The 27,725-nt window shown below is 44.5% G+C and overlaps 1 protein-coding gene across 1 annotated transcript in view; it reads right to left on the reverse strand.

The window, feature by feature from the left end:
- ENOSF1 (enolase superfamily member 1) overlaps positions 1-27,725 on the reverse strand; it is a 66,000-nt gene that overhangs the window by 34,530 nt on the left and 3,745 nt on the right. The window lies entirely within an intron of this gene.

The raw sequence follows: 27,725 nt of genomic DNA on the forward strand, positions 1-27,725 counted from the left end.
GCGGTGCGCAACGGCGCGCACGGGATTTATGTAGAGGCAGTCCTCTACATAAATCTCCGTAGCGCCGGAGCTGCGGGGGCATTTTTACGTCCGGCGTAAAAAACGCCGGACTTAATAAATAGTGTATATATATCCCCACTGTGCCCCCATATAGGGCCACATGTATCATCCGGCGAACGGATGATTTTCGGCGGAAAGTGCCGATTTGCGTATTTTTTTATACACAAATGGCCGATTTGCGAATAAAATATTCGCAAATCGGCACTTTCCGCCGAGTACGCCAGGGGGCGGAAAAGAGGCGGAAAGTGGGCGGAACGGAGGGCGCGGACTCAGAGTCCGCGCGATTTACCATCCGTTCCGCCAAAATGTACGCCGTAAACCTACTCCAGTCCTCAGCTGGCGTAGGTTTTCGGCGGTGCGCAACGGCGCGCACGGGATTTATGTAGAGGCAGTCCTCTACATAAATCTCCGTAGCGCCGGAGCTGCGGGGGCATTTTTACGTCCGGCGTAAAAAACGCCGGACTTAATAAATAGTGTATATATATCCCCACTGTGCCCCCATATAGTATATATATATCCCCACTGTGCCCCCATATAGTGTATGTATATCCCCACTGTGCCCCCATATAGTGTATATATATCCCCACTGTGCCCCCATATAGTATATATATCCCCACTGTGCCCCCATATAGTATATATATATATCCCCACTGTGCCCCCATATAGTATATATATATATCCCCACTGTGCCCCCATATAGTATATATATATCCCCACTGTGCCCCCATGTTCGTATGCCCCCTCTATGCCCCATATAGTTTTTAAATGCCCCCTTTGTGCCCCATAGTGTTCTATGCCCCCTCTTTGCCCCCTACAATGTATAAAGTACTTCTGTGTGCCCCCTTAGTTTTATATGCCCCATATGGTTTTTAAATATCCCCTCTGTGCCCATATATAGTTTTTTCCATGCCCCCTCTTTGCCCCAAATACTTTCTATGTCCTCTGTGTCCCCTTGTTATGCTATGCCTCCTCTGTGCCCCGTATTTTGCCACCACCCACAGTGCCCCACCAGCAGTGACCCATCCATAGTGCAATACCCGCGAAAAACAAACAAACATCATCTTACCTGTCACCCGTTCCTGCCGCTCCTCCCCCGGCAGCGCGCGTCTTCTCGCTCATCTTCCGGCGCAGGCAGCATAGTACAGGAGACTCTGCCTGGGCCGGACGTCGCAGCCTCTATCAGACGTCAGCGTGTGCGTGTGTCTTTAAGACGCACACGCTGACGTCACACGCTGACGTCTGATAGAGGCTGCGACGTCCGGCCCAGGCAGAGTCTCCTGTACTATGCTGCCTGCGCCGGAAGATGAGCGAGAAGACGCGCGCTGCCGGGGGAGGAGCGGCAGGAACGGGTGACAGGTGAGTTATTGTTGTTTGTTTTTTTTTCCCCCTCCCGGCCCACCACGCAGTCTTCAGCCCGGCAGCAACCCTTTGCTACTGATTAAGCAGCACAGCGGCAGAGGGCCGCGGCAGTGCTGTTTATTTATAATGTCTTTTTTTTTTTTTCTTTGCAGTCTGGGCGGCCCCCGGACTGGTAATCCGGCAAGCCCAGCGGGCATTTGCCCGGTTTGCCAGATTACCAGTCCGGGCCTGCACAGGACCCAAACACAGGACACAGCACACAGACAGACAGAGAGTAGTGATGGAGCAGGACGGGTGGGACACATGCATTACCTCCACTTTCCTCTGGCACCCGGGATGATTGGCCAGGATGTGCAGCTGAAGAATAGGTGAGGTGCAAATAGAGAATGGCCAGGACATAGGCGGCCCCCACTCGCCTCCATCGCCGCGGTGACTGGCCAGAACGGGCGGAACATGGGCGGGCCCCCACTAGGCTTCAGCTATGGCCAGGGAAAACGGGTGGGACGTGGGCGGAACCCCCACTCGGCTTGCTGTTAAGCAACTGCGTGCATCCATGGGTCTGTGTGACCCATGAATGCAAGCAGCTTGTTAAAGTGGGGGCACATTGAGGTGGCAGGGGGGGCCAGACCACCCCCCCTAGCTGTCGGGCCGCGACCGCTGCGACCCCTGTAGCTACGCCACTGGTTCTTCCTCACAGACCTCTCCTCATTAACCCTCAGTCTTTCACAGACTGCTATGTCTACCCCCCTTCTTTAACTCTTGAAAAATAATGTGTGTTTTACTGGTATGGAAAACTTGGATAAGATGACGAGGTTCCATCAAGGCAAGTTACCTTTTAAAGGCTATACAACCTTGATCTTTATTACATTTTGTACATTTTCTAGTATTTTTTTGCATCCATATTCTCTGTGAGAGCTCAGACGCTGTCTCTCTACTGCCCTCCTCTGTTGGTGTCAGAACTCTTATATCCTCACCTAAGCGAGCTTACTGTCAAATTCCACAGTTATTTAAAAAACAAAAAAACAAAACCTCTGCTACATGCCACTGTCTGCTGCCTGCAGGGGAACTTTATGTGTAGCAGCACACTGGTTTTGAAGCAGTAGACTGCCATTCCATGCTTCAACACTACTACACAGATGCTGACTGCTACATCCCCTGCAGACAAAATCACTGTGTGTAGAAGGGCAATGGTATATAGCAGAGTTGAGCAGGGCTGTGTCACAGAACGGCCCGTGTTACTGAAGATCATCCTGCCCGCTACTGCATTTGAATTCGGATGCGGGCGCATCAATGCAAATGCACCCACATCCAAATTCCCTGCTGCACACAATGGAGCGTGTGGCCTGACAGGTTTTCTTGTCCGCTATTCAGTGAATAGTAGCCGCAGTAAACTGAGATGTCAGTTTTTTGCAGGGCCGCTTGCGATCCCGGACGGAGTGTATACTATGCGTATACACTCCAGACGGGAATTCCTCTAGCTGCAGCACAATGTAAATAAAGTATTAATCACGGCCGTGTTGCCAATCGACAACAACAGCCGTGATTAATACTTTACTAACATTGTGTAAACATGGCCATAGACTGTATACATCTTTTCCAGGACTGCTTTCCTGCTTTAAACTTCCAGGAATGTTTTCCTGCTTTCCACTTCTGACGCCGCTGATAGTCGAATGCCACTCTCTCAGCTTTGGAAGAACCCAAGCCTGCTCGAGGTTCACTCATCTCTAGTGAGCAGGGCTGGACTTCCAATCTGCCATCTTGGGCAAATGCCAGATGGGCTGGTGTGCTAGTCCATGTGCTAGTCCTTTCATGCACAACTTGACAGCTGGCTTTTCCCCAGTAGTGGGTACAGAGACACTTTAAGTTTCCAGCAGGCCCAACCTCCTCATTGTTGCTGCAGATCTGACCTTATGAGTACTGTGCCAGGCCCAACCCAAAGGCTTACTGCAAAGAGTTGGGTGGCTCCATGAAGGGGTGGGGCTTAGAAGGAATGCAGGCAGAGCTTAGTGGTGAACAGGTTAATCTTAGGGTGCGTTCACAAGTAACGGATCTGAAGCGGGTTTCTCGCTGTGAATTCGCAGTGAGGTCTGCTGTGGATCCCTGCCCTGTACACTTATGGGTAGACAAACTTGCAGCAGGATGGAAATCCCGCTGTGAGTATGTCTGCAGTCCGCCCCGTTAACCCCTCGCCCCCGGAGCGTGTACATCACCTTCTCCACGCTCCAGCTTGCTTTGGAGTTCCCGGGATGTCCCGCTCGGCCAATTAGTGCGCTGCCTCGCCACAGCGCACTAATTGGCTTAGCGGGACGTGAAGACGCCGGGAGCCCCGAAGCAAGCCGGAGCGGGGAGCAGGTGAAGTATATACTCTATACTCTGGTATTCAAATACAAAGTAATCGATCAGAACAGATACATCTGTTTTTCTATCAATTTTTTTGCAAAAACGGATGAAAAAAAACGGATTGCAAAAATGTAGTGTGAACCCAGTCTAAGTAAGACTTTTTTTTTGACTCAGGATGAGAAATAAAGAATGTTTGTGTTTAAAAGGCAGCATATCTATTAAACTGGTGTATGATTAACATGTTAATACACATGTATTTGCCCATGGGTGAGGTTTAGGGATGGTCCGAACCCTCCGAGGTTCGGGTTCGTATGAACCCGAACGCTCGGCATCAGATTCCCGCTGTCTGCCCGCTCCGTAGAGCGGGTGGATATAGCGGGAGGACCGCCTGGAAAACTGGGATACAGCCTATGGCTATATTTATATGTTATATTTTTGTTTACATATTTCTAGTGTTAAGCGGAGAGGCTGGACTGTTAGGCCTATGGCTGGATCCATGTTTTGCAGGACTCCCTAGGGCGGCATCCAACCTCTGCAGCCATCTCCCTATGGCAGCATCTAACCTCTGCAGTCAAATGCTGAGCGTCCGGGTTCGAAGAACGCTCCAGAACCCAAACAGTTCGGCCTCTCCGCTTAACAATACTGGATTATGCATGGAACTCATCCAATGTAAGATGAATCCAAGGCGACCTGATCTGCATGCTGCTCCAGAGGCAGCAACTTCATGACAGGTACCCTTTTAATGAAACTTAATTTTAATTTTTTTTTTCATTTGTTTGTTAAAAAATCAATTGATGATATCATCAGGATTGAAGATTTCATACTTGATATTTTTGTACTGTTCTGGGAGGGACTTTTGTATGTGTTATGTCTTATCAGTTTTCCTAGTGCTTTGGGTGGTGTTTGGGGGCATTTTTGAAAGTGTATCATTTATAGTGGACCTAATTCTTCTGTGTATAACTGTACAGTGTGTACACCGCCTTTAATCTGCCAGACAGATCATACAGAGCACTGAAGGTCTCCTCAAGGATAATATTTTCAGATAATTAGTGATAATGTGACAGCTCAGAGCAACTCGGTATATGATGAATCACTTTGTCATCTGTCACAGCAGTGATAGTCAGTGACTGTTGTTAAGAATTGCTGCCAGTTCTGGTAAATAGTTTGGGCGTATTTTATGTGACATAAATTTTTTTTAATTATTACATTAGATCAGTTTGGACAGGGTAATCTGCAAAGTGCGTAACAAAACAGCATATTATTTCATGGTTCTGTTCACATATGGGTATGAACATGATTAAATTGGAACAAATCTATAATATATAAAGTACCAAATATTTTCCAAATAAAAAAAAAAAAACATTATTCATTGAAGTACAATAGAGGCAGAGCATGCAGACCCTACCCCTTTATTTAATGGCTCTTACAGACAAGACGATGGCAAATAACCCAAAGATTTTGAAAAAAAGAGCTGATAAACGGCAAGTCCTCCTATCCCAGTTAATATGGGGTGTTAATCAGTGCCAGAGGTTTCATGCCAGGGCCCTCCCATCAGAATTATCGATCATATGATAGGGGTGCTAGGCGTATCCAGTAACCCAAAATGGTTGGAGTGGGGTTGTGTGCCAAGTGATCTGTCCTCCTTGGGTTGGTAAACCATTGGCTGAGGACCAACACTGATATGCTATCTGTCTGGGAGCAGCTGTTTTCTTTCTCCTGTGCATTTCCCCAAGAGCGGCGTTCTGCTCTTCACTAGACTCCCTCACTAAGGAATACAGGCAGCTAGATTTTTACAGAGGATCCCTGGGATCCCAGGTCAGTGACAATACTCAGGTGGTCGGGGGCTGGAAAGTATCTTTGTACATGTTCTATCTCTCCCTCTGAACCAGAAAGTGAGAGCTGGGTGCAGCGTTGCTGAGCTGAAAATGGGCAGATGAGAACATCACCAAAAACATCACCATTTTTTTTTCTTTCAAATCAATTGGTGCCAGAAAATGCCAGAGATTTGAAATTTACTTCTATTAAAAAAAATCTCAAGTCTTCCAGTATTTTTCAGCTGCTGTATGTCCTGCATGAAGGGGTGTATTCTCTTGAATCTGACACCGTGCTCTCTGCTGCCAACTCTGTCCATGTCGGGAACTGTCCAGAACAGTTGACACTGGCAATTTCTGGCACCAGTTGATTTGAAAGAAATTTCTTTTGGGTGAACAACCCCTTTAACCCCTTAAGGACAGAGCCTGAAATGGCCTTAATGACAGAGACAAATTTTATGAATATGACCTGTGTCACTTTAGTCATTAATAACTTCGGGATGCTTTTACCTATCCGGCTGATTCTGAGATTGTTTTCTCGTGACATATTGTACTTTACATTTCTGGTAAATTGGAGTCGATACTCATAACAAATCTTTATGAAAAAAAACCAAATAATGTGAAAAAATGTGAAAAAATGCATTTTTCCAACTTTGAAACTTTTTTGCGTATACAGAAAGTGGTTATACCACATAAATTATATATTAAATAGCATTAGCAACATGTCTACTTTATGTTGGCGGCATTTATTAAACTATCTTTCATTTTTTTTAGACAATAGGGAGCTTAAAACATTAGCAGCAAATTTCCAAATTTTCAGTAAAATTTCAAAATCAGATATTTTTAGGGACCTGTTTAAAAGTGTATTTGAGGGGCCTGTATGTTAGAAAGCCCCACAAAGCACCCCATTTCAGAATCTGCACCCCCCAAACTCTGCAAAAGCATATCCAGAAAGTGTTTTAACCCTTTAGGGGAGTCACAGAAATAAAAGCTAAGTGTGTAAGGAATTTGAAAATTTTAATTTTCTGTGCAGAGATTTTATTGTAATCCAATATTTTTCATAATTATAAACCTATTACCAGAGAAATGCACCCCAATAATTATTGTCCCGTTTCTGCAGTTTATAGAAATACCCCATATGTGACCCTATTGCACTATTTGACGCAACCACAAGCCTCAGATATAAGGGAGCGCCTAGTGAATTTCAATGCCTCCGTTATATTTGGTCATTTTTGACTGTACCACTTCAGGTTGGCAGAGGCTCTGGGGTGCCAAAACCTAAAAAACACCCCTAAAGGGACAGCATTTAGAAAACTACACCCCTCAAGGAATGTAACAAGGGGTGCGGTGAGCATCTGGACCCCACAGGTGCTTCACAGATTTTCCGAACAATATGGCGTGAAAAAAGAAAAATTTATTTTTTACACTAAAACGTTGTTCTAGCCTTCAATTTTTCATTTTCTTAAAGGGATAAGAGGCAAAAAAAGACACAAAATGTGTAGCGCAGTTTCTCCCGAGTACGGAAATACCCCACATGTGGCAATAAAGTGCCAAGGGGGCGCAGGACGAGCCTCCAAAGGGAAGGAGCGCCAATTGGCTTTTGGAAGCTGAATTTCACTGAAAAGGATTTCAAGCGCCATGTCGCATTTACAGAGCCCTCGTGCTGCCAAGACACTAGAAACCCCCCACAAGTGACCCCATTCTGGAAACTACACCCCTCAAGGAATCTAACAAGGGGTTCAGTGAGCATATGGACCCCACTGGTGACGGGCACAAATGTGGAACAATGTGACGTAAAAGTAAAAAATTTCATTTTTTCACTTTCATGGCACAAATGTGCCCGTCATCAAGGGGTCCATATCCTCACTGCACCCCTTGTTAGATTCCTTGAGGGGTGCAGTTTCCAGAATGGGGTCACTTGTGGGGGGTTTCCAGTGTTTTGGCAGCACGAGGGCTCTGTAAATGCGACATGGCGTTCATCATCCATTCTAGCCAAATCCAACCTCCAAAATCCAAATGGCGCTCCTTCCCTTGGGAGGCTTGCCCTGCGCCCACATGGCGCTTAATGTCCACATGTGGGGTATTTACGGACTTGGGGGAAATTGCTCTACACATTTTGTTTTTTTTTCCTCTTTTAAACCCCTTGTGAAAATGATAAATTCAAGGCTAAACCAACATTATAGTGTAAAAAATGTAATATTTCATTTTCACGCCACATTGTTCCACATTTTTGCCCGTCACCAGTGGGGTCCATATGCTCACTACACCCCTTGTTACATTCCCTGAGGGGTGCAGTTTCCATAATGGGGTCACTTGTGTGGGGTTCCAACTGTCTTGGCAACACAGGGGCCTTTTGAATGCAACATGGCCCCTCGAAATCCATTCCATCCAAATCCAGCCTTCAAAAACCAAATGGCGCTCCGTCCCTTCGGAGGCTTACCCTGCACCCGAATGGCGCTTTATGTACACACGTGGGGTATTTCCGTACTCAGGGGAAATTGCGCTACACATTAAATGTTTTTTTTTTTTATCTTTTAACCCCTTGTGAAAATGAAAAAATCATGACAAGATTAATGATTTAGAGTAAAAATTTTACAAAAATTACACTAAATGTTGGTCTAGCCTTGATTTTTTTCCATTTCCACAAGGGGTTAAAAAAGAAAATGAACACAAAACGTGTAGGGTAGTTTCCCCTGAGTACGAAAATACCCCACATGTTGGCATAATGTGCCATATGGGCACAGGGCAAGTCACCAAAGGGACAGAGCGCCATTTAGAGGCTGGAATGGAGGATAGAGGCCATGTCGCAATTACAAAGCTCCTGTGCTGCCAGGACAGTAGAAACCCCCGACAAGTGACTCCATTCTGGGAACTACACCCCATAAGGAATCTAACAAGGGGTGCAGTGAGGATATGGACCCCACTGGTGACGGGCACTTACGTAGAACATGTGCCGAGAAAATAAAAAATATATTTTTTTTCATTTTCACGTCCCAAATGTGGCCGTCACCAGGGGGCCATATCCCCGCTGCCCCCCTTGTTAGATTCCTTATCGGGTGTAGTTTCCAGAATGGGGTCACTTGTGGGGGGTTTCTACTGTCCTGGCCGCACAGAGGCTTTGTAATTGCATCATGGCATCCTCTAATGGGAATGGCGGCCATATCTATTTAGCTGGGGAAAAGGGACAATTCTAATTTATTTGGGGGTATTAGGGCAATTATTAGTTTATAAGGTTGGAAATGACAGGTGTCCATCAAACTCAACCTGTGTTGATCCAGAGGAAGGCAAAAACCCCTCGTGAGGCCAACGACAGTACCCTCATCACAGGGGAAAAATTCCTTCCCGACTCCATAATGGCGATCAGAATAATCCCTGGATCAACGTGACCCCTGAAATAGGAATAAGGGACAGAATTTAGATAATGTAGAACCCCAGTGACGTGTGGTGCGCCTTGAAGCGATCCAGTATGCAGAGGCCGGGGGGATCAGGACAGGCGTCACACTGGAAAATGGTGTCCTTCCTGATCCCCCTGTTACACCACACTCTGCGCTTCTTCTGGGGTCTCCCGTTCTCCAGTGTGGGGGACGTCACCTGGAAAATGTTGTCCTGGTGCGATACGGGGTCCCTCACATCCAGAAGCGCTGGGTCCGCTCCATGGCTGCTAAATATTAGGGCTCTATTACTGCTTCTGATATGTTCGGATCGTGCCGCAAGCTACAGTAGCTCAGGCAGCGAGGGACCGGAAGAGGGGGTGCTGGTATAAAGTTATCCCCGTACAGGTGGTAGCCTTTATCCAGCAGTGAAAAGATCAGTTCCCGGACGATCTTCCCACTTGTTCCGAGGATGGGGGGGGAGGGGGCATCTGGGGGCATCTGGGGCTGGATTCGGGTGTCCCTTCCTACATACACTCTAAGGGTACGTGCACACTGCGGAATCGCGACAGATAACCCTTCTTGCATTCCGCAGTTGGCACCCGCCGGCGGACTGATGCAGGCGCACGTCTCCGTCCGTGTCATAGACTCCATTCTATGCACGGGCGGATTCCGCTCTCCGTCCAACGCCCATTCCGCCCATGCATAACATGGAGTCTATGACACGGGTGGAGACATGCGCCCGCATCAGTCCGCCGGCGGGTGCCAGCTGCGGAATGCACAAAGGGTTATCCTTTGCCATTCCGCAGTGTGCACGTACCCTAAATCTGTAAGTGTACCCTGAGGTACGCTCACAGAGTTTGGAGAATTTCATGCCATACCGTCATCTCTTATTGGGACGGTACTGGCGGAAAAGACATGTCTGGGGGGCAGCGTACGCTACGCTACCCCCAGACACGTCACTGGATGATGAGGATGAATGGAGGAAAGAAGGATCCCTCCCATTCATCCTCACTGGCTGTTTCGGTGTCGGAGGCAATAACGTATCCCTCTGACGCCGAAAACACCCTGGGGCCATCTTTATATGGGGATTGGTATATGGGGTATGTAGTGGTGTAGTGTCAAACTTTATTCAATGTAGTGTGGTGTAATGTAGTGTTTTTTACGTGTTTTTTTACAGTAAGTATAAAAAAAAAACCTACGCCAACAAAGGAGTTGCTGATAAATGCCGCACTTATGTGCGGCACTTATAAGCAGACCGTGGCAGTAGAATATAGAAAAAAAACACCCTACGCCAAAAAGGAGAAGTTGCTGATTAGCAGCGCACTTTCGTGCAATGCTGATCAACACTCAGCGGCGATAGGGTGCGGAAAATAGAAAAAAAAAAATTTGAAAAAAAAACTTTTTCTACATTCTGAACATCCCTGTAGCTGCTGATAAGTGTATTACACATATCAGCCGCTAGAGGGCAGCAGAGCGCAAAATACGGAAAGAGCCGACGCTGGAGCCGAAAATAGCCGAGAGAAGCCGAACGTGACGTCACGGAGGAAGCCGAAGACCCGAACGAACACGAGGACGCCGCGAACCCGGAAGACGCCGATCAGGAGCCCGGGACAGGTGAGTAATGTACAAATACCTGCTCTGGACGCCGTGCCACCGGCCCGATCGCCGTGAACGGCCGGCCCGCCGTTTACGGCGATCGGGCCGATGGCACGGTGACCACCATTACTTTTTACAGTAATGGCGGTCGGTGCCGTCTTCGGACAGCACCGACCGCCATTTTTCCGATTCCGCTATTGGCCGATTCCGCTATTGGCCCGTGCCGTGAAGCTAAGATGGCCTGCTATGATTTATAGCAGGCCATCTTCCCCGACCGCTGTGTGTGAACACACAGCGATCGGGGAAACATCGGGCGTACCTATACGCCCGTTTGCGTTAAAGCCCATCCTGCGGGGGCGTATAGGTACGCCCGATGTCGTTAAGGGGTTAATTGAGCTTAAAGAGGTTTTCCAGGATTTTAATGTTTTTTCAAAAATCATCTAGCATTATTGCCTAAGTCAAGACAAAACTCCCCATATACATTTTTCTTCTCTATCAGCTTCTATTGAGATGAAAAAGATCTTTTTATATCTTGTATTGTTTGTTTACAAGCTGCTCTGTCTGTTTACATATGCAGCACACCCAGTGGCCAGAGTTGGAATTGCAGTGTATAACAAGCTAATCAAATACCACATGTGCTGCAGCCTCAGGCCAGGTTCACGCTATGTAAAAACATTGTCCGTATTTCATAACAATGGCCATAGTTGTTATGAAATGCGAGCGTTGTTTTTACATAGTGTGAACCTGGCCTAGGCATAGAATTAGATCTATTTTTTTTGGACTATTTTCCTCCTGCTTCCACAGCTTCTGCCTATGGTGCAATGGTAATTGTCAGGATTACTGTGCTCACTGAAGGGTTCGGGTCTGGTGACAGAGTTTTTTTAATTTTTTTCCCCCCGTCTTAGGGCCCATTAACACAGAGTAAGAACGGCGGAATTGCCTCCGCAGAATGCCACCAGCCTCCGTGTCATAATGATGCTCTATGGGAGGCACGCGCGGCTCCTCTCCCTGCGCTGAAGAATGAACATGTTCATTTTACAGCGCAGAGAAATGCAGGGCGCACCTCCCATAGAGCGTCATTATGACACGGAGGCTGGCGGCATTCTGCGGAGGACAATTCCGCCGTTCTTACTCTGTGTTAACGGGCCCTTATTTTCCAATGATGGCTTGTGCTAAGCATTATGGTGATTGTATTTCCTCTGCAAAGAAGAAACACTGAGGTATTATACAAACATGATGAATTTTCAAAGAAAATAAAGCTCTACTGACAATACCTATTGACTCTATACCTTCTAAAACTGCCCTGGATATCTGTATACATGTATTACCTAACCAAGTCTATAAATAAATAATAAAACCAAATCTATTTGCCACAATATAATAATAATAATAATAATAATAATAATAATAATAATAATAATAATAATAATAATAATAATAATAATATATTATTATTATTATTATTATTATTATTATTATTATTATTATTATATTGTGGCAAATAGATTTGGTTTTATTATTTATAGACTTGGATAGGTAATACATGTATACAGATATCCAGGACAGTTTTAGAAGGTATAGAGTCAATAGGTATTGTCAGTAGAGCATTATTTTCTTTGAAAATTCATCATGTTTGTATAATACCTCAGTGTTTCTTCTTTGCAGAGGAAATACAATCACCATAATATTTAGCACAAGCCATCACTGGAAAATAAGAAAAGCATCAACACCTGAGTCCCTCCCCCTCTCCTCACACAGGACTCAGCAGCTTCCAGCTATATCAGAGGACACATGCAGACGCAGGAGTGACGTCACCGAACCGGAAACACAGACACAGACGGTCCGGGATGTGACAGGAAGTCAGAAGCTCAGGAGCAGCCAAGTCATGTGACCAGCTGGAGGATCTCCTAGAGCTGACAAGTAATGTTAGGGAAGTATATTAGAAAAGGGTTAACCTTGGTTAACCCTTTCCTAATACCAAAAATCAATTTTTCCTGGAAAACCCCTTTAAGAATCCTTCTGGAGATCTTACGGCTAGGTTCACACTCTGTATCTGTGCGCCTGTATTGCGGGCGGTAAATCATCGGCCGGATTTTTCCGGTTCATGCGTACGCTGGAAAGTATACGATATACGGCTGCACAGTGCACACTATGTATGAATCTACGGCCCGATCGTAAACGGACCCGTAAAAAATGAACAAGACCATTGTTTGCGGCTGGAAATGCGGCCCGTGGATTGACAGGCGGTCCGTACGGAGTACTTCAAAAATAGCCGGCAATGATGCCGAATGCCGATGCCTCTAATAGTTAATATATTAAATTAATTAAACACATTTTCTTTTTAATAAAGTCCCTTTCGTTGTTCAATAATTTAATTCTAACGAATCCATCATTGTGCAATTAAATATACTGTTAAAATAAATATATATATAAATAAATGTATATTTATATATATATTTATTTTTTGACAGTATATTTAATTGCACAATGATGGATTCGTTTAAATTAAATTATTGAACAACGAAACTGATTTTATTTCAACGAAAATGTGTTTTATTAATTAAATATTAATTAGTACAGGAAGCTCCATAAGCCGTTAATTCATATTGCCGGCAATAGAGCATTCTGTACTAATCATCACTTTACTTTAATGAAAACATCAAATGTTTCTTCTAATTATGTTGTGACAATAGCATTATTAGAAGAAACATTTAGAATTATATGTGCGCTCAGCTGATTGGCTGATCGGCTCAGCGCACATATAATTAGCGGGTCCGCAGCACAGTGACTTCATTGTGCTGCGGACCAGCGAAGAGACAACATCGGGGTGAGTATAGAGCTCTCCCCACCCCCTCCCCAGCACTGCACCCCTCCCAGCAAGGAAGGGTGGTCACTTAACCCCTTCCTTGCTGGGATGGGTGCAGTCTGACATCAGTCTGGCCCCCAAGGGGTTAAGGGAGATGCAATACATCCTCCCTTAACCCCTTGGGGGCCAGACTGTAAGCAGCGATCTGTAAAGATGCTGCATACTGTAAAGAGCACAACACCGCTCACAATGATGGGTGTTGTGCTCCTGTTTGTGTGTTTTTTGTGTGTTTCTCCCTTTTTGTATTTCAGATATCGGTATCCTGTGGATTACGTCGGATTCCGTGGACTACGTCGATGACCAGCGTTGTTTTTTTTTTTTGTTTGTTTTTTTTTTTAATAAAATGGTCAATGAGGGGTGTGGGGGTGTTTTTATTTGAATAAAATTTGTGTCTTGTCTTTATTTCTTTACTTTATAGACTTAGTAGTGGAAGCCGTCTAATAGACGGAATCCATTACTAAGTCGGGGCCTAGTGTTAGCCGGTATAAAATGGCTAACACTAACCCCCTATTATTACCCCAGTACCCAATGCCACCAGGGGTACTGGGAAGAGCCGGGTGCCAGTGGTCCCGGAGCGTCAAAATTGGCGCTCCTGGACCGGGCGGCAGCAGGCTGGTAAGATTTAGGCTGGGGAGGGCCTAAAACAATGGCTCTTCCCACCCTGGTGTTACCAGGCTGCTGTTGTTTGGTTTTTAACCCGGCTGGTTATAAAAATAGGGGGGACCCTATGCGTTTTTTTTAATTTATTTATTTAAAAAAAACCGCATAGGGTCCCCCCTATTTTTATAACCAGCCGGGTTAAAAACCAAACAACAGCAGCCTGGTAACACCAGGGTGGGAAGAGCCATTGTTTTAGGCCCTCCCCAGCCTAAATCTTACCAGCCTGCTGCCGCCCGGTCCAGGAGCGCCAATTTTGACGCTCCGGGACCACTGGCACCCGGCTCTTCCCAGTACCCCTGGTGGCATTGGGTACTGGGGTAATAATAGGGGGTTAGTGTTAGCCATTTTATACCGGCTAACACTAGGCCCCGACTTAGTAATGGATTCCGTCTATTAGACGGCTTCCACTACTAAGTCTATAAAGTAAAGAAATAAAGACAAGACACAAATTTTATTCAAATAAAAACACCCCCACACCCCTCATTGACCATTTTATTAAAAAAAAAAAAAAAAAAAACAACCGCTGGTCATCGACGTAGTCCACGGAATCCGACGTAATCCACAGGATACCGATATCTGAAATACAAAAAGGGAGAAACACACAAAAAACACACAAACAGGAGCACAACACCCATCATTGTGAGCGGTGTTGTGCTCCTTACAGCATGCAGCATCTTTACAGATCGCTGCTTACAGTCTGGCCCCCAAGGGGTTAAGGGAGGATGTATTGTATCCCCCTTAACCCCTTGGGGCCAGACTGATGTCAGACTGCACCCATCCCAGCAAGGAAGGGGTTAAGTGACCCCCTTCCTTGCTGGGAGGGGTGCAGTGCTGGGGAGGGGGTGGGGAGAGCTCTATACTCACCCCGATGTGTCCTCTTCGTTGATCCGCAGCACAATGAAGTCACTGTGCTGCGGACCCGCTAATTATACGTGAGCTCAGCCGATCAGCCAATCAGCTGAGCGCACATATAATTCTAAATGTTTCTTCTAATAATGCTATTGTGATAACATAATTAGAAGAAACATTTGATGTTTTCATTAAAGTAAAGTGATGATTAGTACAGAAAGCTCTATTGCCGGCAATATGAATTAACGGCTTCCTGGAGCTTCCTGTACTAATTAATATTTAATTAATAAAACACATTTTCGATGAAATAAATTCAGTTTCGTTGTTCAATAATTTAATTCTAACGATTCCATCATTGTGCAATTAAATATACTGTCAAAAAATAAATATATATATAAATATACATTTATTTATATATATATTTATTTTAACAGTATATTTAATTGCAAAATGATGGAATCGTTTAAATTTAATTATTGAACAATGAAAGGGACTTTATTACAACGAAAATGTGTTTTATTAATTCAATATATTAACCATGAGAGTCATCGGCATCAGCATACTGCAGAAGATCGCAAACCCCGGTAATAGCGATTCATGTAAACTGTTTCCCTGCTTTCCCAGATGCATACAGAGGTGTTTGCATCACTTTCTTAAGATTTTATTTGTTATTTTTAGTTGAACCAGATTTCCAAGTAAATGACCGTATGTTTTCAGCCGCATGTCTATTTTTTCCCACGGTCGTAGTTTCAGCCGCACATTTACAGCCGCATAAAAAATACAGCCGCACACATACATAGTGTGAACATAGCCTATGAGTGAACGATCAATATAGGGAAGGCGTAAAGAGCCAAATAATTGGAGAAGGAGGTATTTTCTCCAGTAAGATATCACAAAATATATTTACTGATGCTATTGATTTACGGAACATTTGTTGAAAAGTTTCCTGTTTAATGCAGCTTTGTCCTACAGTTATTTTCATAGGAAAATGTACTCTACCATTCCCATACTGTATGTCATTTAAGTTGCTTGCATTACTGAAATAAAGTCTTTATAAGAAGGAATGCTGAAGTATGTGATAAGTGATCGTTGTGAACTCATAACACATGTTCCTGAAGGATGTAATCATTCCGCAGCTATGTTAGAATATCACTGCTTGTTTTCTGATAAAACGTTCTGGGGTAAATACATTGGCATTGAACTTGGTACACACTTTTTTATTGTGGAAAATCCTGAGCGGAAACTTTGCAGAAGCAAAATGCATTCAGGGCTGGAAAAGATTTCTGTTTTGGTCCAGGAAATAAGACTTTTCAGTTTTAATCCTATGAGGAATCTCATTGCAATACAGCAGCAATGGAAAGATACTAGTATGAAAAGGAAAATATGTCACTGTCTGGTATTTCCTGGATTCATATGTGCCCACAGCCCGCTGCATGCCTCAGCGATATGTCACAGACCCTTAGGAGCTACAGAAGTCAAAGGGAAAACAGAGGAATCATTAATGCTGTGCAAGCGCCTTATTTATTCATATAAACTGAATATTAGTAATGATTCTAGTTCTAAAATATACATACAAATTTGCACGGACAAAAGTTTAAAGGGGAACTCCAGGTAGAGGTTTAAAAAAATGAAACTTCTGCAGAAGCATATAGCATTACTTAACTATCTATCCCAGGTTGGAAACTACCAAAAATCCATTTGTTTTTTTTGGGGGGGGAGTTGTTCTGTATTGTGTTTCTGCACTTCCTGGTTGAGCAGTTCCCAGAATGCAGTACTGGTTCCAGAATGCAATGCTTTCCCTCAGCTGTTCATCACAGTCGCAGTCCTTGCTGCACCTGCTTCTGGCCGATCAGAGATGGTGAATCACTCAGGGGATTGGGGGATCCAGCCAAGCCTTCTGTGACATCACGCCCTGCCCCCTGTCCAGGGCCGGACTGGGACTTAAAGTCAGCCCTGGCAATCAAACCCCAGCAGCCCACATACCATATCCTTCCCTATATATCATGGATAGCGGTGTAAAATACGTGCTTTAGCAAATTCTGCTTCATTTAGCCGTGTCCCCACTACTCCCTTAAGCATGTGAACCCCACCATCAGCACCTAAAAATAATCCTATAACATAATCTGCTGCGGATTTGATGCAGCGTATTTATGCATTTATTTCAACTGATTAAATCAGAAGCATCAAATCCGCATTTGATTAGGTATGAACGTGCCCTTAAAGGGAACCTGTGGTATCTATACCAGGTACACGGCTGTAGATCCCAGCATACAGGTCAGGGACTGGATCTTTAGTCTAGTGTAAACCTCTGTAACCATTCTTTTCATTACCCCTGGAGTGTCACAGAGGTGGAGCCACAGCAGCACCTTCTGCCCCCCTCCCTTCCTGCTCTGACTGATGGACGTATAGGTTAGTGCTGCTGCTGCTGCTGTTGTGAAACTTTAGTTGGAAATGAAAAGGACAATTATAAAAGCTTACACTGGACTAAAGATCCTGTCAGTGATATCTTCCTCACACCTGTCTGCTGAGATCTACAGCCCTAGACCTGGTACGGACCTCACAGTTTTCCTATAAAGGGGAAAAACATGGCCACCTTCTTCCAGAAACAGCGCCACACTCTTCTTCAGTTTGTGTGAGGTATTGCAGCTCAGTTCCATTGAAGTGAATGGAGCCAAGTTGTAATAACCATACACAGTCTGAGGACAGGGTGGTGCTGTTTTTGGACAAAAGTTACTATATTTTTTAAAACCCTTTTATCCTGACTATATCTGCACTCCATATAATGGCGGTATAAACAGTAAGGTTTTAATTATTAAAATGTGTCTGCTGGTTGTGATCTCATGTGTAATCAATACGTAATGAGGTGCTAGATAGCTATTTCCTACTGGATATCTATCTATCCTATCTATCCATCCTATCCATCTATTTCAGGTATAAGTAGGGTCCCAGGACAAATTTTAGGATATATAAGGGTAACATAGGTAAGAATTTTCTGTGCATGATAATACTGTCATTTGGTATTAACACCAGTGAGCAAATATTATCCCCATACTGTACACATTACTGCCATACTGTTACTAAGCAAACCCACCAATATTTCCTATACTACCAGTATATAAGTAACAAATAATATCACCACACCATGAGCACGGCCATTATCACCACATAATGACTAATACCGCTACACTGTGACTGAATACAATCCACTATATACAACACTAATATTACCAATAATACCAGAATACACAGGACGAGTAATACCTTCACACCATGCCCACGGTGACTGGATAATACCACTATACCATCACAACATGCCCACTACTCTCACCATACAGTGACTGGATAATACCACTATACCATCACACCAAGCCCACTACTCCCACCATACAGTGACTGGATAATACCACTATACTGTCACCAAATAACAGCCATCATATAAACACCAATATTCTCCCAAAGCAGTGACCATACAGGTGTCACACTCCGTCCCTCCAGCTGTTACAAAACTACAATCCCCATCATGACTGGACAGCTAAAGCATGACGGGAATTGTAGTTTTGCAACACCTGGAGGGCCGAAGTGTGACACCACTGATACTAAGGTAGATCCCAGCTGTGTAAAGGTTCTGCAGACATTATAAGTGATTATAGTGCAGTTACATCCTGTCACTCACAGTAGGAGTCTTCTCTGCATGACCAGACGTCCACTTTTCCTTTTCTTCTCCATCTGGCTCCGGCCATCATGAAGGCTTCTCTGGCCATGACTCCTCTCCACGGGATCTGCCAGACAGACATTTTAGGCTTCATGCTCCAGCAACATCCTCATCTATACATCCCTCCATATAGAATATCCCCCCCTGCATAACCCCATATAGAATAGCCCCCCCCCCCCGCTGTACATCCCCCCATATAGAATAGCCCCCCCGCTGTACATCCCCCCATATAGAATAGCCCGCCGCTGTACATCCCCCCATTTAGAATAGCCCCTCCGCTGTACATCCCCCCCATATAGAATAGCCCCCCCGCTGTACATCCCCCCATATAGAATAGCCCCCCCCGCTGTACATCCCCCCATATAGAATAGCCCCCCCGCTGTACATCCCCCCATATAGAATAGCCCCCCCGCTGTACATCCCCCCATATAGAATAGCCCCTCCGCTGTACATCCCCCCATATAGATACATCCAAAATGGATACACACATATACATATGTATAAATACTCAATGTAGAGTTATTGTAATATACATAACAAACACAGTCTCAAATCAATAATAATCCTATGAAGCAGAAAAAGACCTTACGTGTAATAATAAATTGCAATCAATACAAGTAGAATATGAAGGTTCAAAGTTTTATTAGCTAAAAAATTATCAACAATGGCAGTAAAAAATTCAAAAACCACACATGGAAGACAGCATCACAGGTATGGACAGGTCCGGGTAACCTGATAATACAGGCTGCAACACGCTGTGAGTTATAGGGAGATAGTCAAATGACCATGCACTGATGCTATATGTAACCTGGATAAATGGCTCTAAAGCCCAAACAATAACTTAAGTAGACCATCCATGGCAAAGTGACTAAGTGCTAAAGTGCATAAAGCAAGGTGCAGTGCATACCCATCTACAGTTCACTGCCCGTCCTGGATGCCGCCATCCAGGACGGGCAGTGAACTGTAGATGGGTATGCACTGCACCTTGCTTTATGCACTTTAGCACTTAGTCACTTTGCCATGGATGGTCTACTTAAGTTATTGTTTGGGCTTTAGAGCCATTTATCCAGGTTACATATAGCATCAGTGCATGGTCATTTGACTATCTCCCTATAACTCACAGCGTGTTGCAGCCTGTATTATCAGGTTACCCGGACCTGTCCATACCTGTGATGCTGTCTTCCATGTGTGGTTTTTGAATTTTTTACTGCCATTGTTGATAATTTTTTAGCTAATAAAACTTTGAACCTTCATATTCTACTTGTATTGATTGCAATTTATTATTACACGTAAGGTCTTTTTCTGCTTCATAGGATTATTATCCCCCCATATAGAATAGCCCCCCCCGTTGTACATCCCCCCCATATAGAATAGCCCCCCCCCGCTGTACATCCCCCCATATAGAATAGCCCCCCCGCTGTACATCCCCCCATATAGAATAGCCCCTCCGCTGTACATCCCCCCATATAGAATAGCCCCCCCGCTGTACATCCCCCTATATAGAATAGCGCCCCCCCGCTGTACATCCCCCTATATAGAATAGCGCCCCCCCCGCTGTACATCCCCCAATATAGAATAGCCCCCCCCCCGCTGTACATCCCCCCATATAGAATAGCCCCCCACAGCACATCCCCCTTTATAGAATAGCCCCCCCACTCTCTGCTGCACAACTCTCCATATAGAATAGCCCCCCCGCATCCCCCCCATATAGAATAGCCCCCTGCCTCCCCCTCAATAGAATAGCCCCCCTGCACACACACCGCTCAATAGAATAGCCCCCCTGCACACACACCCCTCAATAGAATAGCCCCCCCGCATCCCCCCTCAATAGAATAGCCCCCCTGCACACACACCCCTCAGAGAATAGCCCCCCTGCACCCCCCCTAAATAGAATAGCCCCCCTGCACACACACCCCTCAAAGGAATAGCCCCCCTGCACACACCCTCAATAGAATAGCCCCCCTGCACACACACCCCTCAATAGAATAGCCCCCCTGCACACACACCCCTCAATAGAATAGCCCCCCTGCACTCCGCTAAATAGAATAGCCCCCCTGAACCCCCCCTCAATAGAATAGCCCCCCTGCACACACACCCTCAATAGAATAGCCCCCCTGCACACACACCCCTCAATAGAATAGCCCCCCTGCACCCCGCTAAATAGAATAGCCCCCCTGAACCCCCCCTCAATAGAATAGCCCCCCTGCACACACACACCCTTAATGGAATAGCCCCCCTGCACACACACCCCTCAATAGAATAGCCCCCAAGCACCCCCTAAATAGAATAGCCCCCCTGCACACACACCCTAAATAGAATAGACCACCTGCACACCCCCTAAATAGAATAGCCCCCCTCCCCCTTAATAGAATAGCCCCCCTGCACCCCCCTAAATAGAATAGCCCCCCTCCCCCCCTAAATAGAATAGCCCCCCTGCACACACCCCTCAATAGAATAGCCCCCCTGCACAAACCCCCCCCATAGAATAGCCCCCTCTGCGTGCCTCCCCCCTCCCGCTGTGTGGCCACATGTGAAGGGGTTAAAGAAAAAAAAAAACATTCTCACCTCACCTCGCTCCCCAGCAGCTTCTTCCTCAGCTTGGATCTTCGGTCCATGTCCACTGCTGATTCTCCTTGCGGCGGCGGCGGCAGCGACCCCTCTCCTCTCTGTCCTCCAGGTCCTCAGCGGCGCGTCAGGGAAGTGACATCAGCCGCTGGGGGCCTGGTGATGTAGGTGCCTGCAGACGTGCCTGCGCGCGCGGCACGTCTGCGGCCTAGGCACCTGGGGGGATCAGGAGGGGCGGAGACACACCACCGCAGCCCCCTCCCGCCACTACAGCCCTCACCTCGGCCCGGCTTGCCCGTCCCTGCCCGCTCCTGACGTGCTCCTTCAATTAACGAGGGGCCGCTGCGGCCGGCCGCATCGGCCCCACGTTGATTAGATTGGAGGAGCACGTCATGAGCGGGCAGGGGCGGGCAAGCCGGGCCGAGGTGAGCGGGCCGCAGCGGTGATCTTTTTTTTTTTTTTTATTATCCAGCCCGGGCGGCCCACGGACTGGTAATCTGGCCAGCCCAGCGGGCATTTGCCCGCCTTGCCAGATTACCAGTCCGGGCCTGCCCCTGTCTGCATCATCAGCCTGTGCTCAGCAAGCACACACAATGTGAGACAGAGGCACGGAATATTTGTCTCCTAAGGTGGGAGAGCAGAAGGAGCAGGAGACAATGTGAATTGGCACAGAGGCCATTTTTCTTCACTTCCTGGATTTCTATCAGCTACCAGTGTGGCAGAACCACACAGATATGGTAATACATTGTATAGACACATCTATATCATTTGTAATGTACTTTTAATAGAAAACAAATTTTCCTTATGTGGAGTTCCCCTTTAAGGGAAAGTTCATTGAACAGTCTCTACAGATATTATTTGTGCAGTACAGCAATGTAATAGTGATTCAGTAATGTACTGACCAATTCAGGTGATCACAGGGACCATGCTGGGAAAGGACTGGGAGAGGAGCTGTACATACGGCAGATGCAGTACTGGCTAAAAGGGAACATGTTACTAATAGGGAGGCCATTTTATTTACTTGTTAGCTATGGATCAGTCAGCTGAACTATTATACCTAATAAACTTTCTAGGAGAACCTCAAAAAGAAATTTGGATGGTATGTGGTTCTCTAAGGTTTTTCTTAAATTAAATTTAAGAAAATTAAACTTCTGACATGAAAGATGGGGGTCTATGTTCACACCATAACCGATCAGGAGAACAGAAAAAGTGCAACAGCAACCTGCAAGTGCCAGGACTTACAATGTATACTCCCCCCATCATACACATGGTAAAAAAAAAACAGCCCAGTTCTAGGCTTAGGGCTCTATTACACTGGACGATTATCATGCGAAAAATCGTTATATCGTTCAAATTTAAACGATAATCATTCTGTTTAATTGCAGGCAACGATCGAAAAAACGTTCGTATGTAGTTGATTTAGATCGGAACCTAAGGGCCCTATTACACGGGACGATTATCGTGTGAAAAATCGTTATATCGTTCGAATTTAAAAGATAATTGTTCTGTGTAATTGCATGCAACAACTGAAAAATCGTTTGTATGTCGTTGATCGTTGATTTAGATCTGAACCTAAAATTATCGTTAAGCATTTGCTAATCATTCGCCGTAATTCCGCATTCGTTCACTCAAGTTCCGCATTTTTTCACAAATCGTTCGGTGTAATAGAACATTGTTCATTGTTTTGCTGGGATCAGAAGGAATAAATGATCATAGTAACGATCGCAATAACGATCGTATCTAACGATTATCATTCTGAGTAATATGGTGAACGATCTCAGGTTAACGATAAACAATCTCTTTGCGATCGTTAGTTGTTAATCGGTAAAAATCGCTCCATGTAATAGGACCCTAAAATCATAGTTATTTTTCGCTATTTGTTCTCCAATCGTTCACTGTAATTCCACATTCGCACGCTCAAGTTCTGCATTTTTTCACTAATCGTTCAGTGTAATTGCACATTGTCCATTGTCCAGAGTAAACGATCATAGTAACGATCGCAATTACATTCATAGTAACGATCGTAGCTAACGACTATCGTTCTGTGCAATATGGTAAACAATATCAGGTTAACGATAAACAATCTCGTTTGCGATCGTTTATCGTTAGTCGTTAAAAAACGCTCCGTTTAATAGGACCCTTAGTGTTAGCCCAAAAGAGGGGGTGGGGGGGAGGTGTATACATGATAAATCCTGGCACTTTTTCTGTATATGTCTCCTTGAGATGACAAAAGTTTATTTTCATGACAGGTACACTTTAAAGGAATTCTATCCTGTTGACTATGTCTTTTTCATTTTGTGCAATTCATGCCACATGATGGCTAATGATGAAGCAAAACATTTCCTTTATTGTCAGCAACTTGTGAGCCAAAAGATACCAATGTGGTGGCCAAACCAGGAAATGCCCTGCTTGAGTTAAAGGTTATGTCTGCACTGACTAACTTGTTGGTTTGCTATCCTGAGTTTTTTTTCTTTGTATCTGTCTTTTATATATGCAACTTACAAAATAAAAGACAAAAAACAAAGACAGTCTCAAACATACAAATAAACCTCCTTCCACTTAATCTTAAATAAAACAGATGCAGGTCCAGAGTCCTAAAAGTGCATTCAAATGTATTCAAAAAGACACAATGCGCTTCAAAGCCGGACTGGCTCCTTTTTAAAGTGTCATGAAGCCAGTCGTTGTGTCATATGCACTTTTTGGACTCTGGAACTTTTTTACCTAAGATTGAGTGGACAGAGATTTTTTGTCATATTTTTTGATTCCTTGAGGATCCTTGGGAGTGGCTACAGTTTATACACAATATACACTGCCAAAAACAAGCGGAAATTCCAAGCGGGATCCTGCCTGCCACACTGTCTCTATATGATGTATAGGGTGCCTCCGCTCTCCGCTCAAAGAATTGACATGCGGAGGTGACCTATACATAACATTGAGACAGTGAGGAAGACAGGATCCCGTGGCGGGGATTACGCTCAGAATTTCCACCTGTTTTCCGCAGTGTGAACGCACCCTGACAGAGTTGTGTCTCGCCTTTTGCACAACCTACGCAGGTGATAGTTTAAAATTACCATTACCTCACCTTCTTACCCCAATGACCTACACTATAGAGCGCTGTTCTCTTTTTCTCATTTAGTCTAAACACCCTATTACACAAAATGATTATTGGCCGTACTTGGCAGATACGCGCTTGGTGTAATAGGACATGTTAAAAGACCGCGATCAGCCGACATGCACAATGTGGACTGATCATGGTATTTCGTACAGTATGAAGGTAAAGTAGTGGCACTCACCAGTAATTTTCATAGTGCAGGTATCTTTATTTCAGTGATGCATGGAACTGTACAGGGCGGACGCCAGGTAGATGCACGTTACAAGCTTGTTTCGCGCTTCAGCGATTCAACAGACCCCTCCCCCACGGCTACGTCATCCCTGTATAAATACTAAAACAATCGTGACGTGGAAAATCATGTGATCAAACTAATTTACAAATAAAAACAATAGTAGAAAGCGACATGGTAGTTCATAGTAAGACGCTCCGATCCACTTTGTCATTTAGACCGCCTGGTCCCTCTGCTTCAGTACGTAAAATCCATTTAGTTTCAGCTCTAAGGAGCGCGCGATGTCTATCCTGTCCTGACTGGGCCCACACCCTTTGTATTCCGGCAAATTTTATTTTGGTGGTATCTCCATTGTGCCGTTCTCTTATGTGTTGTATGAACCGTGGGGCTCCGATGCCAGTTTTTATAGAATGAAAATGTTCTCTTATTCTTACATGTAGTGCACGTTTTGTTTGTCCCACATAAAACCTACCACAATCACAGAAGACTGTATAAACTACATGGTCTGTTCTACAACAAATAAAGTCCTTAACTTGAATTTTAACCCCATTTAATTTCAAGTTTGTACCTTTTTCTATGAAGTTACACCACTTACAGGAGCCACATCTATGGTTACCCTTTAGATCATTACGTATCCATGTGTTAGTCTTTTGTGGCTGTGTTTTCATTTTAGTTTGTACTAGGACATCTTTCAGACTTGTGCTACGTCTAAAAGTGAAAAGCCCCACGGTTCATACAACACATAAGAGAACGGCACAATGGAGATACCACCAAAATAAAATTTGCCGGAATACAAAGGGTGCGGGCCCAGTCAGGAGAGGATAGACATCGTGCGCTCCTTAGAGCTGAAACTAAATGGATTTTACGTACTGAAGCAGAGGGACCAGGCGGTCTAAATGACAAAGTGGATCGGAGCTTCTTACTATGAACTACCATGTCGCTTTCTACTATTGTTTTTATTTGTAAATTAGTTTGATCACATGATTTTCCACGTCACGATTGTTTTAGTATTTATACAGGGATGACGTAGCCATGGGGGAGGGGTCTGTTGAAGCGCTGAAGCGCGAAACAAGCTTGTAACCTGCATCTACCTGGCGTCCGCCCTGTACAGTTCCATGCATCACTGAAATAAAGATACCTGCACTATGAAAATTACTGGTGAGTGCCACTACTTTACCTTCATACTGTACTAACACTAAATGGAACTATGTCATTAGTGAGCACCCCAGGTTGCAGCATTCATTTCGGGATCTGACGTCTCAGTCCCTATTCACATCTGTAGTGCCGATTGCTCTCCACTTTGTTGAACTGTTCAATTCTTTGGCTACTACGTATTATTCAATCTGAGCACACAGATGAAACACGGAAGGAAATACAAAAATTCCCGTGAGACTGAGACATACAAAAATATTCCAGTATGGAAATGCATAACCCAGAAATGAATGTGAATATGTCTGAAGGGGAAATTGAAAACCCAATCAACGCTGGACGGGCGGACGCCAGCGGCTTCTTTAAGTCTTGTGATCAAAGCGTTCCACTGCAGCTGATTAGTATGAAGCAACTGGAGTTCAAAGTACAAAACCTGGCCGAGAAAGAGATGAGACTCTTTTGGACGGTACATTCACTAAAATCCTATATACTGTAGAGTGTGAACGAGTGCCAAGAGGCCTACGGTGCTTTAAAGAAGCGTCCCAATTTACAGATGACAATGAATTTATGTCGTTATGGACCCAAATACATCAAGAGCATTCAGTACAAATCCTAAAAGTTGTAACAGCACGGAATGAAAAGAAATACGTTATTGTAACAAATGAACTATGTAGAGCCAAAATAGAGCTCCGTACTAGATTGACAGAAGAACAATACCAAAACTTCACATCAAGACTAGAGAAAAAATTAACAACGCTACAATTAGCAATCAAGGAACAAAAAAGAGACAAATTCCTCAGGGATAAACTCGACTACGAGACAAATAAAGTCTTTACAATAAAGAAAAATAAACCAACGAGAAATAAGAAGACAAGGAAATTCAGACCACAAACACAGAAAAAAAGTGATTTTTGGACCACAGACTCAGACTCAAGCTTATCTGATTCTCTACCACCGCCAAGGAAAACAACACAACAACAAGCAGGAACCTCACAACAAATACAACCAATATGTGAACTCCCTTTAGGCGCAGGACCCGACGAGGAAGAGGAAAGGCAACACACAAAAGACACGAAAGGGAAGAGAAAGACAGTCTCGTGGAGGAAATAACATCAACTACACTAGAAACAAGTGAGGATTTATCAGTTAAAGTTGTGAATTTAACAAATATAATATTAGATGATACAACTCTCTCCCTTCTCTCCAAAGGTCTGAACTTCTGCATCCCAGAGCAATTCGACATGGTGGAGTTTGAAAGTGATCTGTTTAAATCCACACGCAAGTTAAATTTAAAAAAGTTTTTTGTTAATAAACCTAATGTGCATGAAAAATGTGAAGGTGAAATGCAGCCCATTATTGGTCCTCTAGGTTTTATACCACCTGACCTAAACACTGATATAGAGAAAGAAAGTGTATGTACACTCATGGAATTGGCAGGCAAAACATGCATTGCTAACCCCATGGCTGTTATTGATAGTAGCAATTTTAGAAAGGGTGTTAAATCTACTTTTTCGCCTCCTATTGTTCCAGGAAGCAACCTTGATATATTCCAAAAAAAAGTAATGGAGGATGTCCGGGCATTGATCTATCCCAGCTCCCCTAAAAACCTTAAAAATAATGAATGGAAAGCGCTACAATCTCTACGCAAACGAGATGACATTATAATAAAAAGCGCAGATAAGGGGGGTGGGATAGTTCTAATGACTATTGAATATTACCGCACAGAAGCACAGCGCCAACTGCTGAATGAGATAAATTACCAAAAACTCTCTGGTGATCCAACAAAAAAAGTGTTTTCCAAATTACAAACATTTTTAAGAACACAAGTTTAAAAAAGTATGCTTACCAAACATACAGCACGTAAATTATTACCACTGACATACAATACACCTCAATGGTATTTTTTGCCAAAGATTCATAAAACACTTCTCAATCCCCCAGGCCGCCCAATAGTGTCGGGAGTGGGTTCACTGTTGGAGCCTCTATCACAATTTATTGACTGGCTCCTAAATCCTTTGCTTACCAGCGTTCCATCCCTTGTAA

This window comes from Dendropsophus ebraccatus, chromosome 2 (genome assembly GCF_027789765.1).
Source record: "Dendropsophus ebraccatus isolate aDenEbr1 chromosome 2, aDenEbr1.pat, whole genome shotgun sequence".
NCBI lineage: Eukaryota > Metazoa > Chordata > Amphibia > Anura > Hylidae > Dendropsophus > Dendropsophus ebraccatus.